This window comes from Pagrus major, chromosome 14 (genome assembly GCF_040436345.1).
Source record: "Pagrus major chromosome 14, Pma_NU_1.0".
NCBI lineage: Eukaryota > Metazoa > Chordata > Actinopteri > Spariformes > Sparidae > Pagrus > Pagrus major.
This window is the reverse complement of record NC_133228.1, coordinates 4,073,292-4,092,554: the sequence shown is the minus strand read 5'-3', so window position 1 is coordinate 4,092,554 and position 19,263 is coordinate 4,073,292. Positions and strand designations below refer to the sequence as shown.

Sequence of the window (19,263 nt, the reverse complement as noted above, 5' to 3'; positions counted from 1 at the left end):
GAAAACAGGGAGAGTCCAGAAGAGGCCACAACGGGTCAATGAGACGAGAGCAGAGCCAAAACAGCAGTGCCGTCCAGGAAGCTGCAGCAGTGGGTTAAACTACTTCGGCCTCACCAGCACAGCATCACAGAGGACGAGAGGAGGGATACTCCAGGCTGCAGCATAAAATCATTACAATCAGCCGGGAGCGGAGCAACAGATTATAAAAGAAAAGGCGGACAAAGCCAACTTACCACATGGAGGCACAATCACACCCAGAGGGGCTACCAGCGAGACAACCCGGCCCCACGCTACCACAGTCTGCATCAAGAGAAGACTGTCACCATTACGCATTTCGGCACATTGAATGGGAGAAAGAAGCAACTGTGCGCTTTACCTGTGCGCTGCGGGAGGAAACGCGCACCGCAACAGCAGATGCGCCAACAGGCACGACAGCACCAAACCACAGCCACGCCACCCAAGCTCCACCACGGCAGAGAAGCCCCTGGCTGCAGCCCGCAGATGGTGGCGTGCCTCAACGTTGAGCCACGCCCACATTGAGCCGCGCCCCCCACGCTTGACTCCCCTCCGGGGGCCATCTGGTGGCGGAGACTATGAACGGCAAGTGGACGCTCTGTGGACCCGTTAAAGAGTAATGTGCGCAGACGAAGACAAAATAAATCAGTTTGCAAAATGGAGGTAAGCAAGGTATCTTTTTTGTTTTGACGTGCTATTTTGTGATATTTGTGACAGACAACGAAGGAAGTAACATTATTTTATTTCTGAAAGCTCTGTATATATTTGCGCTCTACACCTTGATGATCCACCGTGTATTTAGTTTTTATATAGATTACAGACTGCAAATAGACGTAGATAGATTGAGAAAGTAGTCAGTTATTATGTAGTCAAACTATTACTTGAAGACAAAAGCCTAACCTCTCCACTTATTTCAGGACGTGGAAGAGGTCCCGCTGAAAAGGTTCAGCCATTCAGAGTCTGTCTCTGAAGCATCAGGTATTGTTCAAGCAGCTTTGTTGTTTACACATCCATCAAAGTTGTAGAGGTACATAATATCACAGAGAGTCATTTCTCTGTTTTCATTAAACCAGTATACTAAAAATCAAAGCCACTGATTTTTTTTTTACAGCTTGCATTGTTATTGTGCCTATAAGAACCACAATCTGTTTCCTTTCTAGTGGAGGCTGATAACGTGCCAGGACTGGGAACAGGGAGGGAGGTATGTTGCCTGCTATGGGCTTTTTTTTAATTTCATTTCTCCAACCCTTACTTGTACTTAATTGTTTTCTTTATTTTTGATTAGGAGGATGTACTGCTTCGGGACACCATAGAGGCAGCAAAGTGGTGTACCACGCAAACATTCAAGGGGAAACTTTCCCTTCCCCAAGTAATCTCAATGGACCAGAAAGGTCGCTTGAGGGCGGTGGAACGCCTCAGAATGTCTCAAGGCCTGGATGAAGAGGAGAATGAAGGGGTCCGGGAGCCATTTATCTTCCTCTTCAGTCTGCAGGAAGACCATGAGGCATTCTGCAGTGAAATTATGGACACGCGACATATGCTGGCATTTTCTGCTTTTGAAGTGTAGTTTACTGTCTGTGTCTTTTGTTTCTTGTTTTGCTCCTGTTTTATTTTGAAGTTCAGTGTTAGTGTTCAGTGTGTTCAACTAAGACAGTAATAAAATATATGCACTAAATGTAACACCTGAACATATCCCAGTGTATTTTATTTATTTTTTTTATATTTTAAACAATTATACAAATAAATAATATTTAATAAATAAATATATATAAATATATATATATGATTAAATTAATAATTTATATTATATTATATTATGTACAGAGATTAAATTGGGCCGGAGCCCTCTGGAGCTCAGCTCCACGTCCTCACCTCAGCAATACTTTTTAAAATAATTAGTTTGGACCTCCAATGTTCAGGTCATTGTTAATTTACTGAAACTAAATGTCTATTTTTTATAGACATTTAGATATAGATATAAATAAGTAGGTTATAAATTGATAAAATATGTATTAAACCAATGGTGCGAGGTAAATACAAAGGTTTTGAGCGATATTGACCGCTGAGAGTGAAAAAGGCCTTACAAAAGCCAATTTAACCACTGTTTATATACACATAATTAAAATATTATTTACACAGAGCGTCCACTTGCCGTTCATAGTCTCCGCCACCAGATGGCCCCCGGAAAAGAGTCAAGCGTGGGGGGCGCGGCTCAATGTGGGCGTGGCTCAACGTTGAGGCACGCCCCGATCTGCGGGCTGCAGCCAGGGGTACTTGGCCACGGCAGGCCACAGCCACCACCAGGGACCAGCGGATCCGGAAAAGGAGAGAGAGAGGCGCGCCAGGTATGGACACTCTATATAGCGGCGCGGTGCCGCCCATCAATCAGTGCTCCCGATAACACAACACAGCGCCCTGCTGCGATAGGGGGTACACAGTGCACCGGCCACATATATATACATATATACATATTTATTATCTTACCGACTTTTACTTTGAGTTGATTTGTTGTTATGTGGTGTTCATTGGGGCACTATTTGTCCACAGTTTATAACCGTAATAAAGCCGGGAGATTATCTACTGCTGTCCGTTTCGATAGCTTGCACATTTTCATGTAGTGACTGTAAACGATGACTAACTTACTAAAACACTATGAACGTCTTGTCTTGAAAAGTTGCAGATTCCTTAGTTCATGCAGATAATCAACGTAATTGTTGAACAGTGTGGTCGGGAGGTAACATTAGGCTATTGTTGTTAGCGGTAACGTTAGCATGCTACTTACTGTTGTCCTACCGAGTTGGTTGTAGTTATTACGCCAAACACAACGTCAAATTGCGACTGTATTTAGTTACTACCGAAAACATAGTTATATTTTCAGACGTTACTAAACACATTCACGCCCAAGCGTCGTGTTTTGGAAGTAACTTAGTCGGTGCAATCACTATAACCAACTCGGTATGAGAATAATTCTAGCATGCTAATGTGCTGTGCAGCCTATATGCTAACAAACTACCAACTGCTATCTCTGAATCTAGCTTGTTGTTGGCACTCGAGTGAGGTTTTTTCAGACGATTTCGTGATTCGCCGGCTCCGTCAACAAATTCATGTGTATTCATTTTCCCCAGGGATGCTCGTACAGCGTAGTATTTACGACACTGGTAACAGATAATTGCGCTTCTCAACCAGCTGGGGGTAGTAATGCGTCCAAACTACCTAGTGTTGCTTTAAGGTGCACCGTTTGAAAGTCCACTAAAATACACCTATAACGAAGTGAAACTAAAGAACACCTAAAGATAGCATACTGACAGTGTATTACAAATGACATGAACATGAGTATACTTCCTGTAAGTACACATTAATTACTACTATAATTATTTGGAATTTAGTATCCTTTAATAAATTCAATTTTTTTAGTATGAATTTTAAAAGTAGCCTCAGTGAGTAAGTGCACTTCAGGATATTGAAATGATATTTTGATATGCTTTCAGTGAATTGTTAAAATGACACTTTAAAGCACACATTTCAAAATGTACAACAAATATGTCAAAAAACAAAGTTCAAGCGTACACTGTAGAAGTTGCACATAACGTTAACTTCTCTAGAAAGTGCAATATAGTACCATTACTTTAAAGTGTTATTGTGAAAATTGGTTTAGAATATGATGTTGGTATATACTTAACTATGTTAGATAGTTACAATGCAGCCTAACTATGTTACCTACCCTACATAGGTCATGTAACTTTACTATGTAGGTAAGTTAAAAGAACTTACTTGTCACCTCTGGACACTGAACATCAACAGTGATCTCCTGGATGAAAGTTCTGTGCTTGTTTAACCCTACCATCCATCACTGTTCCCCTTCCTATACACATTTTTCACTCTTCACACTATTTCACCTCACTTTCTCCTTTCAAGCTGTAATGATGACTACAGCCGGGAGGAAGAAGCCGCCCAACAACAAATATATTTAGTTGCTTGCATTTTCCATCTGTATGGTAGTTTTCCTGGTGAGGACAGGCTCCAAACTCGATAGCCCTGTATTAAGGTTAGGATTAGTTGGTTTCTAAACCATCCATCCATCATTTAAGCTCACCAGATCTAGGATTCACATCAAATTCTACTCACTCATAGATCAGGATCCATACACTGTTCCTTGAGAAATTAATGAAAATGTTGAAAAGTGATCTTGCAGTGTTAAAGACAGTGAGAAAAAAAATGGATGAAACTGTTCCTTTATCTGGATCCACACCAAAAGTTAACAGGGTCTATTCTGGCCTGAGACCCATCCTCCATCCAAGTTTTGTGGAAATCCATTTAGTACTTTTTGTGTAATCCTGCTGACAAACCAACCAACCACCCAACAAACAGACAGGTCTGAGAACAAAACCTTCTTGGTGGAGGTAATGCTCATCAAGATTGTTGACTCAACGTTGTTGTGGGATGGTCCAATGATGGATGAATCAGGTTTGGAGGATGGGAACTTTACTTCTAAGTAGGAACCCTCCTCTGTTACACATCTCAGAGCGGTTTTTGTAAATCCTGTGGTGAAGAAGAGAAAAGTGACACATTCAGCTGCAGCTCAAAGATTTAAATTCACAACACGTAATCTCCTCACAGCCATGATTTCAGCATTGCGTGGGCATCTTCCCCAATACTTTTCAACCACACTTTGATGTGTGGGATATGCAGAAAGTCAGTGTGTGTGTGTGTGTGTGTGTAAGGTGTCTGTGTATGTGATAAGCAGGGAGGGTCACAGAGGCTGTGTATTCATGTCCCTGGTCTTACCTAAATGACTGTCTTGCCACAGACTGTCAACTAAGCAGACAAAATGTCCACTCACATTTGATGGTCGATAGGCTGATCTGGCAGAGCTCTGGTTGAGGTGATATTTTCCATCTGTACTGGACACTTACAGGCCATCATACATTTATTATGTGTAGAATCTCAGTCTGTGTCCAAGTGGAACTCTATTGCAAGGTGAGCTGGAAAAAAGGCAAGCGATCAGTGAGTTTCTCTTCAAGAAGACATTTACAAGATTACTGGACACAATTATCGGCCTGTTAAAGTAACTCTTTTATAATGCATTATAGGAAGCAGATCTGCCTCCAAATGAACACTGAACATACCAATATATCACAACATGGAGGAAGTAGAAAAAGGAAACACCTATAACACTCACAAAGTACGACTTATATTATGTTTTACTCAAGGGGAAACTTCTAAAGGTGGTCAAAAAATTTAACAAAATTCAATCAAACTCAGCCATGTTAAATCAGGTCAGTAAGATTTTGAGCCTGTGAAATTATGTGCAGAAATACATTCAAAGTCTGTGGTTTTGTATCATCCTATCAACCTGTGAAACCCTCTGCTTGAGAAATTCAAGTCTGTAAAGTGTAGAAAAGATTTAACGTTGTGGAAACTCTCTACACTGTTATTTCAGTGTCCCTTAGACATGCACATAGATGGTGGCAGGGCCGGCTCTAGCCCATTTGGTGCCCTAGGCGAGATTGCTCCCCGCAGTCACAACAACAACAACAACAATAATGATAATAATAATCATAACAACAACAACAACAACAACATAGCAGTGCGTAAGAGACCACAAACAATTGGCTAAACTTTCATGCTTCAGAGAGTGGTGTGGATGTTGCATCAGAAGGCCACTCTCCAGCAGCTGTTAGGGCCGTCTTGAAATATTTTTTGAGCTTGACAGATATAGAGTAGATTCACTTATTACTGTACAAGCAAAAAAAAAAAAAAATGCATGTATGCATATGCATATAAATGCATATATATATATATAGTTAGGAGTTAGTTACACAGAAGTAGCAGTAGCTGGAGTGAATGATGAACTGCTGAGGTGTGTATTTTGATGTCGCATGTGATAAATATCCCTATTAACATCGTTAAAGTACAAGAATGGTTACGAGTAGCAGCAAATAAGATGATGATTAAGCAAACCGACTAAGCGTCATTAAGGATGTTTCTGTATTTTTGCCTATTCCTGTAGATTGGTAACATGAATAAGGTGTGCGATAACTCAACACGCTGTGGACAAAACTGAACAGCGGGGTCAGCGTGAGTGGCAATTAAGTAAATTTATGAACAATATCATCACTGTGTATGTTGTTTACATAACTGTTTGCATAAACTGTGTCCATTTTTATTTGTCTGATGAATTTAGAGGGGAGATAGCGCGCATTGAGGTCAAGGTGGTCAAGGTGTGTGACTTGGCGCGCAAGTTGCACACAGTTTTGAGAGTGAGTTTAAGACTATTCACAAAATGTGTTGTAAGCTCATGTAAGAATCTTTACTTGGAAATGTATTTTGTTCATGAGTGTAATTTACAGTATGCTTTCTGTGAACTAAAGAATATACTGTAATGTGACTGAGTTATGTGGCCGGGAAAATGTATTTATTTGTTTTTCTGTTTTTTATTTTATTTATTCAGACAGCGCCACTACTGTTGTCTAGTCAAGTCTAGAGTGTCTAGTCTAGTCTGAAGTGTCTTGTAACTATAGAGCAAATGTCTAGGACACAGAAATAAGTGGTTGAAGTTCATAAGCTAACTGAGGTTTACCGTCAGTGTGACGTACAGTAAAGGAAAATATTTTGTTTGTTTAAGTCCTCAAAATTGCAGTGTTAATGCTGTTTCTTTTATAAATTGCAGTCGGGGAATAAAAGACCCACAATAATTATTCTACTGTGTCCGGTCTCATTCATGACCTGGCTACACACACACACACACACACACACACACACACACACACACACACACACACACATATACACATATATATATGTATATATATATATATATATATATATATATATATATATATATATATATATATATATATATATATGTATATATATATATATATATATATATATATATATATAGATATATATATATAGATATATATATATATATATAGATATATACATATATATATGTGTGTGTGTGTATATATGTGTGTGTGTATATGTATATATATGTGTGTATATATATGTATATGTGTATGTATGTGTGTGTGTATATATATATATATATATATACATATATGTGTATATATGTATATATATGTATGTATGTGTGTGTGTGTGTTTGGTTTCTGTGTAAAGATATATATATGTATATGTGTGTGTTTGGTGTCTGTATAAAGATATATATATGTATATGTGTATATATATGTATATATATGTATATGTGTGTGTGTGTGTTGTTTGGTTTCTGTGTAAAGAGATATATATATATATATATATATATATATATATATATATATATATATATATATATATATATATACATATATATACATACATATATATATATATATATATACATATATATACACACACTCAACTTACACTTGAGTGTAAGATATTTACACAGAGGCATGGTAGAAATGGGCAGAAAACATATCCATGCACACACAAGAACACACACGCACGCTCATTGTTTACATGCATGCGCACTGACACCAGTATTATACTACTTGTGTACCTCACAAATACTTCAGACCAGGCGTATACTTATTATTCTAGAGACAGCTGCAGGTGAAATGATGAGGCCAGGTGTTTATATGTCTGTCTGTCTGTCTGTGGACTGATTGCTGTGGGCAGCAAGATGCAGTCAGGAAACTTTACAGATGTGTAGTTGAGATCAAAATGATGACTGAGTTTGAAGATGCCAATGATCTTGAGAAGTGACTTCTCAGTAGCAGTCAATGGTCAGAATGTAAACATGTTGACAAATGATGATTGAGATGTTACTGCAGTGCTGGTTTAGAAGTACATGTGCAGGCGCTATCAAAAGCCACAGCCCTGCCTAATGGTCTTGTGTAATGACAGCTCTTCTGATGGTGTTGTAGAACATTGCTAATAAAACTGCATAAAACTACAACTGTAAATCTACAGAGTTTTATACATGTGGCCCTAGGTCTCCATGGTAGCGAGGAGGTCATGCGACTCGGTTCTGTGTGACACTTGCAGTTACTCAACCTCATATACCTGGGTTTTTTTTTTTTTAGTTATGTTTTCCAAGTTTGAATCAGGGGGCTATGAATAGAGGCTGTTGTGTATTGCACAGAATGAAAAGCACCCTAAGGCAAGTAGTGGTTGTTGACATCTGGCTCTGTAAGTAATATTGACTTGACTTCATTACAATCAGTTTACTTAGATCTGTTGAGACAACTTGCTTTGTGAATTCATGTGTCAAAATGAATCTAAGTTGAAATTTGATCATATTCACTTCACTCCCAAGAACAAATTAACTGACTGTTGCAATTCTATTTGAATAAATACATTTTGCAGTGACATTTCACCATTTTACATACTGGTGTGACTGGGCCTTACTACTCCTGTGGCTGAATGGGAGGAAGTCCCTGCAGCCAGGTTCCAAGAACTTCCCAGTTATTCCAGATCATATAGCAGCCACAAATATGATTTCATTATGAGCACATATTTACTGTATTGCACAACACATAACAGCATAAAATAATATATTTTACGACTCATCACATGTTAATATGTTTTAACAGTTATCCATTAGTGATGAACACATGACATGTGCCTCTCTGCTTTGACTTCAAAAAGTCAGAGTCAGCTTTTTTCCTTAAAATGTACAATACAGCAGATTATTATTAAAGGCTACAGAGTCGGGAATTAACTTCCTGAATTGAGCTTGAGTAAACCAGACGCAGTCTGTGATCTCATTGCATGGCAATTCCAGCACTCAGGCTGAGGTTCCATTTCATAATGGTAATGGGTTTCTCTTGCAGGGGAAAAATGATAATTGCTCTCCACTTATGGCTCTCAGGGGAGGAAAATTATTTTTCATTTCTGGAGTAAATGTGTTTTACACATCACTAAGTGACAGTCAGTCATTCTCAATCATGTTAAGAAATTTTGCCTGACTGTGTGTGTGTGTATGAGCTTTTGGGAGAGACAGTGAGGTAAGACGGAGAGTCCATGGCTCATACAAACTCAACAACACCACACAAAGGGTCCCAAAGATTATTTTATGAGGTGTCAGTTTCAAAAATACACTTCATTTCCTCTGTAGAATTTTATGGAAGTTTTAGATTACAAAACTGCTAAGGGAGTGCAACCTTTAAGCTGTAATAAATTTTCAATTCAAGATTTGTGAATCATGCATGGGCAGAATCAGAAGTGTAAAAGAGTTGAGCAAACAAAACTGCTCTTTGTCTGACAACATTACGGAAAAGACTCCTACAGAGAGAGATATTTTCTCAAAAATTAAGGGTTACAAGTCTTGTTCACGGAGAAGTCTCGCTCTGAAATCTTGTGAGTTGAGTTGTTAGTTGTTGCCTCATCTAGATTGTCAAACTTAGTTAAATATTCAGCCATGACTTTGAATAAATTCTTGCTAGCAGTTTCTCTAGGTAAACTCCAAACTCCTCTCTCCAACTCTTTCCACTGTCACCTTCCTGCAACAACTCACTTTTCATGAGATTTCCAAACTTTTTATCAGTATCAATCATTTTTACACCAAAACATGTCAATATAGGGCCCAAGTGTAAAATGCCAGATTTCCCCTTTAAATAATTTGTGCATCAACAAGAATTGATGAGACTGCATACAGACCTGCCAACCTTGAAGAAAGTTTTTTATCACACTTAATGCCAAAAGAAAAAATTCAGCTTGTGTATCTGGCCAAAAATCAGATATACTGTATACTGGTTATTTTTCATAAAGAACTGCTTTGTTTAAAAATACAATATTTTAGAAAAGAATAGATTCAAAACAGGATTGGAGTCTATTTATATTTTAAATATTACTTAATGTTATTTCTAGAGTAGCAACAGTAAACTCCAAATATGCAACAACTAATATCCGCAACATAAATATTTTTTCCACATTACAGAGTGAATGAACACAGCATAAATCAGTCAGTATCAGTCATTCCTCCTGTCCTCTGTCCTCGTCCCTCTGCTCAGGTGCCTGAAGGTATCTGTCTACAGAGATCCAACTGCTGGTCGAAAGAGGAGAAGCTATAGAAATATACTAATTTAGCCAGTTAGACTCCATAAAGACAGCTTTAGTTCTGGCTTCGTTGTAACAATTCTCCAAGCTGGCGAGCTGTGCAGAGAGAGCAGATTGAAATATCATATCATGTTTACGCTTGTTGAACAGGTGTACCGATAATGTATTGGCTTTTTACTTGTGAATGTTTAATTGCACTTGCACAGTAACAAACATGAGTAGGAGGGACTCTGCTGGGAGAGCAGAGAAGTCTGTGAAAGGCCAAAAAACATCAAAAAGTACTGATAAGCCGCTATCGCCAGAGCTAACAGAGCTAACACAACTGTTGCAGTCTTTATTAATTTGGCTACATTTTAGCCCCAGGACCTGTATAACTGTGTTTCGGCATCCACTGTTCACTTACAGCTGGGGTTGGTAATTCTGTTCAGAAACATTTTTTATTGTATTTGTATAAAATCTCTTCATCTCTTCATCATTCATTCAAAATATAAAATGATTTGGAAAAAAGGGGGGAAAATCCATGGTCTGTGGCAGGGCTGTAATAACGTCATCCACTCAATTTTAGCCGGCCGTATAGACAGTCTACCTGTCTATCAATCTGTCCTTACCTGCCCACCCTGCGCTGACTCCGCCCATCACTCATTGCGTGTGACTGGAGTCTGCTCACCGCACTGCTGGAGCTGTGGTGGAGTGAGCTCATTGTTTATGGACAAGAATGGCAGAGAAAGTACAGACACACTTTTCATCACCAGCTGTACCTACAGCAGCTTGTACTGCCAAACAGAGCAAGAGAAGAAAGACCGAACTGGAGAAGGCTACAAACAAAAAGAAGTTCAGAGCTCAAGAGGTGAAACGAGAGTCAACATTGGAGTGGCTGTTCAACGATGGAGACAACTGATGGAGTCGAAGGCCTGAAAATGGACGCCATGGTAGCTGTGTCTCTGTGGACAGGTAATGAGCTGGTTTGTTTTGGTTGGGGAAAATGTATTATTACTCTGCATTATGTAGTCAACGTAGCTAACGTTAGCTCTTTATGTTGCTGTCATATTTATTTGCCCATCATTAGCATCGTCAGCTTGTAGTTAATGTTAGCTAGCTAGCTATGATAGCCTACTGCCGTATAAAACATATTTACATGTAACGTCACCGTTTACACGCAGACCAACGTTTACACGTACTGTGGATCTAATCCATATAGCCAGTAGGTGATTTGTTAATTTTTAACAGGGGGGATGGCTCAATGGGAGCACCACCCTGCCCCGACACACCTATGTACACCTCCCCAAGGGCATTGTTGACGCCTTAACCATAACTGTGACATTTCTAATTCTACAATTCCATTTCATCCAGTTATCTTCCTTCTCTCCCCACTACAATTGTCTTTTTATAACTGTATTAAAGTAATGAGTAAATACACCTTTAAATTGTATGCAGTGGACTGAGTTTATTCAGGCAGGGTTTTCTCATGTTTCTCACAATACACTACAAGCAGGGTCATTTTAAGTTGCATGACCCCTTGGAATTTTTTACCATCTAAATTCCTTAAAGGACACACAATGAACATTGTGCAAAATAGTAGAGCCTGACCGATTCATCGGTAGGCCGATTTTATCGGCCGCTATTAGCCTATCACAGATATATCGGTATCGGTGTATATATTGTCCGATATGCACCAATATGAAACCTTATATTTAATATAAAATTGTGTAATGACATAGTTTGCGCATAGAGTGCGCTTCAACTAATAAAACAGCTGGTGTCAGGAAATGTAGCAGCTACCTCACTAATGGTTGAACTATAAACCAGCACAAAAATAACAATTACCAACATAACATAAGCCACCATGTTCTGAACAGGCACACTGAAAACACTTACAATAAATAACATTTTAGTTTTAGAACAAGCAAACTTGTTGTGCTCCTCCTCTACACGAGAGACACGCTGGGAATCCACCGGAAGCTGCTCTATGACGTCATGTCTGCTACAGGTTTTGCTCCGCACGGCATCATACCATGAATGTATAAAGAGAACCCAGCGGGAACGTTTCAGAAGCCGAGTCTTTTGTCTGCCAGATTTTGTTGACTTTTTTTTTTTTTTTTCATTTTTCGTTTTTATACAATCGGGAGTCTGCGCAGGGTATTTTATTTTGAAAATTGACCGGATGCTCTATGGCGTTCCTGTGTCTCTGACTTCCTGCCGGCACGATCTGCTCTGTGCAGCTTGTTGCGGCTTCCGTCAAAAATCGACCAGGCAGCCAGAACGCAAAGCAGCCGTGCCCGGCTTGACTCCACTGTGCGCCGTCGATCGCGGCCGCTTGTGATTTGTAACACACTTTCTGCTTCTAGGGGATGGAGAGTGATGGCATGGCAGGTTAACAAGGGGGATGCGTTTTGGTAATTCTGCTAACAAGGGGGACGGCATCCCCCCTCAAATCGCCTACTGCATATAGCAGTGTTCACACATGCACTGCTACCCTGGGCTGTTTGGACATTAGCCAGACGAGCTGTATGTGAGGGGCAGACTAATTCTTGTGTGCTACACGTGTGAAAGGCCAAGTCCACTGTTCAGAGTCATGGGGAGATTACATATATCTGTGAATATAGTTTGCATTGTTTTTGTAAGCAGATGTTGTTAGATTGTATTTATGTGACCTTTGTTCATATGACTTACAAATCCAGTAGCATCTAGGCTAGGTCGCCATCAGTCTTGAAACCCATTTCTTCTCTCAGCTCGCTCCACCATGAGGCCCTCATCCACGAAGTATCTGTCTGTGTTCTGGTACAGGTTGCCCCGGTAAGGCACGGTCCTGTCCTTGTCGAGGAATGCAACCATGCTCTGGTTGAGGAAGACGAAAAAGAAAAACACAATGTATGTTACAGACTGCAATTTGAGTAGTATGCTGTGAATGAACAACACAAAACTCTGAGGTGAAACCCACCTTACAGCAATCTACAACCATTTATCACTTCTTCACTCTCTATCACACTATGCAAAACACTTTCTATTGTTTTCTGAGTAGCTGTAGGCCTATCCATTGTCTACTAAACCACTAGCAGCAACACACATTTTCGCCCATTTCCCACCTAAAGTTTGTTTTCCAACAAAAGTAGGCTAAAAACACATCCCTCATGCTCCCTTTTTGGGTACTGTGTCAGGTCAATGTGAAATAATAATAAAAATATTTTTTTTTACAGAAACACTAACATTTCAAGTAACTCCGTTATTGCAAGCCTTACATTTCAATAATAATTTGCCATTTTTTGCCTATTTCAATTTCAACAAGTGCTGTCACGTTTTTCTCGAGCCACAAGGGGCAGTTGCAGGCTAGTCATTGTTATTGTTAGCTACATTAGCCTGAAAACAAACCAGCTCGAAAACAAAACTTTACATTGTATTGCACGCACAGCAAGATCGTGCAATGCATAAATTGGTGACCGGATTAAAGCAGCAATGTAATCAAGTGTGCAAGCGCATTTAAAATGCAACAAATAAAACGACCAACGTGGTACAAATACAAAGAATATACACCTCAACTTACCATCAATTACGGGCGCAGCCATCTTTGTTTGTCTAGTCGTACGGTTATCCTTGCTCTCCTCAGTGTACTCTCAGGAGCCCCGAGTGGGACAGTTGATATTATAACCAAAAGGGGGTGTGCCTCGGTGAAATGTCGCAAGACAGCTGGGAGATTTCACACTTTGCAACACGGGCGGGTGGTGTTCCATGCATCTGGATTGCCACATCATTCCCTCCAGAGCCTCCACCTATACCTCAGCCAACACCACTGTGAGTCTCCACCACCATACCTAGAGAGCCACCAGTGCAACCACCTGCCCGAGCCCGAGCTTCACCACACCTCACTTATGGTCTCAAGCTGTGGGTAGTGACCGAGATCTGTGAACAAGATCGTGGATACAAGTGGCTGAAATGAGTTTCATTGGTAGGGTGGCTGAACTCAGCCTTAGAGATAAGGTGAGGAACTTGGAAATCCAGAGGGAGCTCGGAGTAGAGCCACTGCTGCTTTGAGTCGAAAGGAGCCAATTGAGGTGGTTTGGGCATCTAAACTAATCTAATCTTCCTGGGCGCCTCCCTGTGGAGGTTTTCCGGGCACATCAAACTAGGAGAAGACCCTGGGACAGACCCAGAACTCACTGGAGAATTACATATCTCATCTGGCCTGGGAACACCTTCGGGATCTCCCAGGAGGAGCTGGTGTTGCTGGGGAAATGGATGTCTGGAATACCCTACTGAGCCTGCTGCCACTGCAACCCGACCCCGGATAAGTGGTCGACGATGGATGGATGGATCTTTGCAGTGACTGGAGCAAAAAACACAAAGGTACCAACAAGTTAAACTGCCATTTTTTTCAAAATGTTGAGATTATAATTCAAAGACTGTTTTGTGCTTGTTTAATAGTTTTGTCATTTATCATCCTATTCAGAATTTGTCCAAACAACCACACAGTTGAGGTTTTGGTGAGGTATTGTGTCTGTATGTGTCTATCTAAATGGGGACTCGTCACTTTTTCATCCTCCCATGAACTCCCATGACGACTGTAACTTTTCGTTTTTTATTGAGCTTGTAAAATCTCCTAAAATGCTACACAGTTTGGCATCCAGAGTTCATGCAGAATGGCCCATCCCCATCAGCGCCCATCTATCAGTCCAATTAGATTTTTCTGCGCATTTCCTCTAGATAGCACCAAGCTCTATTAGAATGTCTGTGACCAGAGTGCCTTGGAAATCTCTGGACTCAGCAGAGCCACATAAAAAAAAAAAAAAAAAGCATGAATAAATTACCTGGGTGTTGGTGGTGCAGATGATAACAAAAACACACACCATGATAATCAGGCCTGGTTGGTGGGTGTAAGATTTGCTTTGAGAAGGAAATTAGCTTCCTAACAAGCAGATTGAAGAAGATAACTAATGACAACCACACATCCAAAAATGCACAAACACACAGCCGTAGCTTGGAAGTCAAAGGGCTGTAATTCTTTCATTTACATTGCAGGTCATAATAGGAGCACAACTCCATTAATCTTCTGACCAATTTAATTAGACTGTGTGATGACAGGAGGGCTCCTGGAGGATGTTCCATTATTGCTGGGAGTAATGATGATTCAGATGTGTGCAGGAGTGTTTAATAAGCACACTGCTGCATGAACTTGCATAGTCATTTTGAGGACTGAGTTGAGCAGCTAATGAATATTACAGAATCTACAGATGTCCAAAGTTCAGACCACAAATGGTAGATGTGTCATTTTTGAAGTATTTAAACTTTTCTAAAAGCTGCTAATCAAAAAAGCATTTAAGCAAAACCTACACCTTGTTAGCGTTCAGCTAATTCTTCACACCATTTACATCCATTTTGTACATATCCTTAACTTTGAGTGCAGCTGAACTGCTGCAGTTCACTCGAGTGTCCACACAGGTTACTGCTGCAGTGCAGCTACTGCCTGCCCTGTCTTCTTACATGGAGTTTGCCTTTGATAATTATCAATAAAAATTCCTTTCCTGTGAAAGAGACAGACATACAGACATTAAAACTGTCATGACTGTCTACAGGTCGTTTTCAGGTCTATTTTTGCAGAGAACCATGTGTGTTTCGTGGGAAAAATAGGCTAGCCCGACGTCAGGTTGCTGTGGCCAAGCACATAAGCTGTGAAACCACAGTGGAGTGTAATATCATGTGTCATGTATATTTACTCAGGTATTATACACCAGTTAAAACACATCAGTGGATGCTGACAATCACTGTAGGACCGGCATGCTTAATCTACTGTTGCAGAGGCATGACAGCAGATCAGAGGCAGAGCAGAACGGGTCAGTAGCTGGGCTTGTTATTTAGCATGAATAAATGCTACAGAGGGAACACAACGGACATTTCTCTGTGTAGTGTGATGTTTCACTTGTGATCATTTGGTTTGGTTTTGTCCCCCAGTTTAAAACACACAGTAATTATCTGCCTCACATCCTGATTGCTGTTATTTTTAATCCGTCAATGAGGACAAACTCACTAGTAGGACCAGCATGCTAGTAGCATAACAACATAGCAGATTCTCCTTTCAGCAAGCCGATCAGCGGGGGTTCCCAACACATTACACACACGGACCATGGAGTGACACTCCCACACAAACTTTTGCCGAAACACTACACCATCGGATTTAGTCTGAATTTACTTTAATTCTAAATGGATTAATGGTGGATCTTTTTGAGATCTGTCAAATGTTATCGTACTAAATGGATCAAAATTGATCCACAGTTTTACAACCACTTCTTTTACAATGTAAGTTTATTGGAAAAAGTCGTCCTGGGCTTGCATGCATCATGTGATGTTGTAAACACGGTTTGGCCATAAGCCTTCAAAACCCAGTTTTCTTCCTGGGTGCTTGAGCTAAACCATTCTAGCTTAAATACTAGTGCAGAAGTCAGTGAGACGAGGAGCATTTGCATTGGTTGCAATCTGAAACTCTGAATCCTCGACACAGCACCTTTAATTTGCTTGCTTAACAACTACTGTGTTTAATCTTGACTGTAAATTACGTTGGTGTGATGGATATATAACATACTACTGATTGCATAGGGCAAAAGAACATTTCTTCTCCCAAGAAATCATCTAATATGTAAAGTGGAAAAACTGCTTATTAGTTTCATTATCAAGCTAGAAGACCAAACACTTATTATATATGTTTGATTAATAAGTCATTGTTCATCCAATTTACAGTAGGTTAATTTGAATAGCGTGAAATGCTGCCTCAGAGCTACACAATCGTGACCCGTTGCTTCAAAATGTGTTCATTCAAACTTCTTTTTCATTGAGAGTATTCAGGGTTCAGTTTTGGATCTGTCAGTAACACAATGTGCAGAACTTTTAAAACCAAGTTTGAAAAAATTGGCTGAAGGATACTTTAACTAGCAGGATCTGGCAGTGAGCTAAGATGAAATAATGACTTTATTAAGGACACAGAGGAAGGTCAATAGCAGGCTTAATGGGTGCATTAAAATTGCATTGTGCATTGTGTGATAAAGTTGGTCATGAATGATTGCATGAATATTCTGTTTCTGTTTACAAATGTCCCATTGTGTTGACTTGTTTGACTTTAATTATGCTCTGGATGAGTACACAGGGTGTAGTAAATATTAATGTGATAATGGTAATGTGGTAAAATTGATGGTCTCGGTAAGGGTTCCCAAAGATGCATATGTAGTAGTTATGATGGTACAGCTTGATGTTGAGGGCTATGCTGCAGTTAAGTAGTGTTGGTGGTTGGTTTTATTTTGTTTAGAATACTGATGTATTAACACTGGTGTATTATTGTTCTTATTTCTGGGTGCTTATTTGACTGTTACTGGTTATTACAGTCACTGTGATTATACACTTCATGACCAAAACCACCCAAACATTCTAGCCATAGATTTGGGGGTCCAAAACCAATTTTGGCTGAGGCCCTGCTCACAGGCGGCAATTCAGTTCATCCCAAAGGGTGTCATTTGGGTCCAACACTCTACGGGCCACTCAAGTTCTCCCACACCAAACTGGGAAGATCCTTAATGGAGCTAGCTAATTTTTGTGCTTTAAATTATTATTATCCTCTTGCACCTTATGTTCCACTGACCTGTACTCCACGATACCTCAGCATTTTATTTTATTTACCTCAGTATTTTACTATATTTTATAACTACTTAAAGGAACTTGGGGCAGGATCAAGAAATAAGACTCAATAGTGACACGACGGCCGTTGCGGCCATTAGGGTTACTGCAGCCAACAGCCAATGACTTTTTAGTGGACTTTGTGTGGTGGTGGGTCGTTTGCTGGCCGTCGCAGAATCCATTACTACCCAAACACTAGTTTGGGTCCACCGCGCTTGTCTTCTTCCCGTATCCAAGGACGCGCATTCAGCGTCATCGGATGTCATGTCCGCAAGACTGCGCGGGAAATTCGGACCACGAATTGCAGTACATTATGCAGCACACAGCCTGTTCAAGGCAATGGAGCGATACGTGGGTGGGCTCATTCTTTTTGGTTTTGAACGCTTCATCACCCATTAGCATTAACAAACTTAAAATGCATGTTTATTTTTTCACTATAAGCATTTTATTGTACTTAGTACATTATTGTTTTTTTTTTTTGTATATTGTATATAGTACTTTATTGTTTCTTATTTGCCCTTGTATTTTGATTGTATTTGTACTTAAATGTACCCGCTGCTATGATAACCTAATTTCCCTTCAGGGATTAATAAAGTTATCTATCTATCTATCTATCTATCTATCTATCTATCTATCTATCTATCTAGTTTCATATCATGTTGAAACAGGAAATAATCTTCAGTGGTTTAAGCTACCCTTTATTCCAAATACTAAAGGAAATCTTAATGCTTCATTAGACAACTTCTAGAAACCTTTTGGTGGAATGGCTTATACAGATTTAAAGTACAGCCTTTGGTTGCAAAACCAGACTCTCACTATACACGGTACTATTCCTTAAAGGAGCCACATTACTCATATGAGCCATACACTTGAGCCAACGGCTCGCATTTTGGGAGACACTGACAGTGCCTCTACAGCTTCTTAAACTGACTTCTCTGCGCCTGCCAGGTTGCAAAAAGAAGTTTGATTGAATGCAAGCTTATGAAAAAATTACTCTCCTAACTTCTCACTTGATTTATTACTTCACTAATCAGTTTCCTAATGAGTTTATGGTCTCAATCGCTAATATCACGTTTTCAATAAAGCATGATGTTCATTGTAGAAATTAGAGTAAAATCTTTGATAAATGCTTTCGGCAGTGGCTACCTTAATTTACAAGTTCCTACCACAGCATGTCCTCTGAGGTCTCAGTAAGATCCAATCAGTAGAGAGGCAGTGTAATGGTTATCTTGTACCTTGGCCAGTAGCTATTTTGCTGCACAGTCCTGGGTGGCTGTGAAGCAGTAAGGAATAGAGATTGTCATTTCTGCATCAAAAATAAGCACTTGAACACAAAGTATATTCTGTATCCTCAGTCACGACTAACAATTTTATGCCAGTCACAAAATGTACATATCACTAATCATTCAAACTGGCTGAACTATACTCAATAGTATAGTTTACTGTCCTCCCAAATAAATGATCCAAGTACCAGTATTGTAGCAATAGGAGTACTTGCATGTAAGTGGAATACCATTGCATCATTACAACGTCAAATGCATGTGAATAATTAAACAAAACAGTTAAATAACAATAAAAACGTATCTATAT

At 39.7% G+C, this 19,263-nt stretch overlaps 1 long non-coding RNA gene across 1 annotated transcript; it reads left to right on the top strand.

Annotated features, from left to right (window-relative positions):
* Positions 1–935: 935 nt before the first annotated feature.
* On the top strand, positions 936–1,695 carry LOC141008594 (uncharacterized). The gene is made up of 3 exons (XR_012180089.1): positions 936–993; positions 1,176–1,216; positions 1,301–1,695. It is a non-coding gene; the product is annotated as an uncharacterized lncRNA (long non-coding RNA).
* Positions 1,696–19,263: the final 17,568 nt, after the last annotated feature.